The 2,363-nt window shown below is 44.8% G+C and overlaps 1 long non-coding RNA gene across 1 annotated transcript; it reads right to left on the bottom strand.

The window, feature by feature from the left end:
• Nucleotides 1–648: 648 nt before the first annotated feature.
• On the bottom strand, nucleotides 649–1,080 carry LOC139026220 (uncharacterized). Its single transcript, XR_011477973.1, has 2 exons — nucleotides 857–1,080; nucleotides 649–820 (listed from the first exon to the last, which is right to left on the bottom strand). It is a non-coding gene; the product is annotated as an uncharacterized lncRNA (long non-coding RNA).
• Nucleotides 1,081–2,363: the final 1,283 nt, after the last annotated feature.

Below are 2,363 nucleotides of genomic sequence, written 5' to 3'. Positions count from 1 at the left end.
TTGGTCACTAGATGTCCCCATTGCGCCTTTTTGAACCTTTTGTTTTTTTCCCTTCTAGTTATTGTTTTCACCTGTGCCTCATTTCCTTGTAGGTATTTAAACCATTAGTGTCCCTCAGTTCTTTGCTCAGTGTTTGTATGTTAGCACCCAGCCATGCTGTGAACATATATTTCTCTTGTTGGATTTTCCATTTTCCACATTTACTCTGGTTTTGTTCTTGTTTATTTTTGATTAGTCTTTTGAGGTTTGTTTTTCCCCTGCTGTTCTTACCACTTTGTGGATTTTCTTTGTATTTTGGAGGATATCCATTTTTTCTCTTGGCTTTACTTTTGACGTTGTGGATTTAATTTTTGCCTGAAGATCTTTTACCTTGATTAAACTACCGTCTCTAGTACTGCTGTGTCTGCCTCATCTTCTGGGTTCTGCCGACTATTAGTGACTGTTTCTCACACCGGGTCCTGACAGTATGTTGCTGTTTATCTGCCTCAGTTGAATGCACTGAAGTCACTCTGGATAAGAGCGTCTGATAAATGACCAAATCTATTAGTGAAAATGAACATACCAAAATTAAATGCAATGTGCTAGGGCAAGAAACTAAAAAGTTCCCCCCTTCAGGGTCCCCAGGACCAGGACTAAAGGACACTGATCTACAGTATGGTACAGTAGCTTTCCCAGAAGCCTGGTTACAGTATGGTACAGTAGCTTTCCCAGAAGCCTGGTTACAGTATGGTACAGTAGCTTTCCCAGAAGCCTGGTTACAGTATGGTACAGTAGCTTTCCCAGAAGCCTGGTGCAGCTCTGGGTGCAGCTCTGGGTGCAGCTCTGGGTGCAGCTCTGGGTGGAACTCTGGATCCACCTTCCATATCAATCCTGGTGTCTCCAGACTCCCTGGGGGCGATGCCCTGATACATAATTACATTTTGCTCATGGGTGGAATAGCCCGCCTGTTCCAGGAAGTTACTCAATGGATGGCCACATATGATCATGAGCAACTCCCTGTTGATGCAATATGTGTTGACCGGGTCGAAGCTCCTCAGGTCCTCGTGTTGGGTCACATAGACCTTATCCACTGTCCTGTCTGAACGCTGATAAATGACCAAACTGTTTGTGTGAGAATGAACATACCAAAATGAACAGCAAAGCACAATGGCTGTTGTTATTGGCCCTATTTCGGGGCAGAGCTCATTAGAATAATACTCAGCATGCTTTGCGATTAATTTTTACATATTACAATTAAACTTAGTCCATTTAGCAGACACTCTTGTCACACCATAGTGCCATCAGACTTCTGATACCAATGCAGGGTGAAAGGGGGCCACAAAATGGTGAACAGCTATCAAAAATGGTATAGAATAGTATTTTGAGAATACAAATTACAGCTCTCTAAAGTATCTTGTTACAAAATACATTGGAGTGTAGTTCAGCCCATTGTAATACACATTACTAAATACTCAGCAGTAATTGAAATACATATTTGAAATACATGTAACAGAAATAGGCCTACTGCCCATCTGTGATTGTCAGTATTATCACATTTATTTTCAATCAATCAAATGTATTCATAAAGCCCTTTTTACATCAGCAGATGTCACAAAGTGCTGTACACAGAAACCCAGCCTAAAACCCCAAACAGCAAGCAATGCAGATGTAGAAGCACGGTGGCTAGTTAAGAACAGCTGACATTGTTGTTCTGTGTCCATGGCAACACAGTGTGGACAGAGCCACTCAACTCATCTTTTTCACACACAACTTTTCAACCATAAAAGTGTTGCAAGAGATTTAGTATGTTATTTCTCAACCATTGTTCCGTGGACCTGCGCCAGTCAGTGGGACGGTGTTTCTCAACCATTGTTCCGTGGACCTGCGCCAGTCAGTGGGATGGTGTTGTTCAACCATTGTTCCGTGGACCTGCGCCAGTCAGTGGGATGGCTGTTGTTCAACCATTGTTCCGTGGACCTGCGCCAGTCAGTGGGATGGTGTTGTCAACCATTGTTCCGTGGACCTGCGCCAGTCAGTGGGATGGTGTTGTTCAACCATTGTTCCGTGGACCTGCGCCAGTCAGTGGGATGGTGTTGTTCAACCATTGTTCCGTGGACCTGCGCCAGTCAGTGGGATGGTGTTGTTCAACCATTGTTCTGTGGACCTGCGCCAGTCAGTGAGTGGTGTTGTTCAACCATTGTTCCGTGGACCTGCGCCAGTCGTGGGAGGTGTTTTCAACCATTGTTCTGGACCTGCGCCAGTCAGTGGGATGGTGTTTTCACCATGTTTCCGTGGCCCTGCCCAGTCAGTGGGATGGTGTTGCTCAACCATTGTTCCTGGACTGCGCCAGTCAGTGGGACGGTGTTCTCAACCTTTGTTCCGTG

Source organism: Salvelinus sp. IW2-2015, unplaced genomic scaffold (genome assembly GCF_002910315.2).
Source record: "Salvelinus sp. IW2-2015 unplaced genomic scaffold, ASM291031v2 Un_scaffold4147, whole genome shotgun sequence".
NCBI lineage: Eukaryota > Metazoa > Chordata > Actinopteri > Salmoniformes > Salmonidae > Salvelinus > Salvelinus sp. IW2-2015.
The sequence above is the reverse complement of the archived record's forward strand: the minus strand, read 5'-3'. Positions and strand labels throughout refer to the sequence as shown.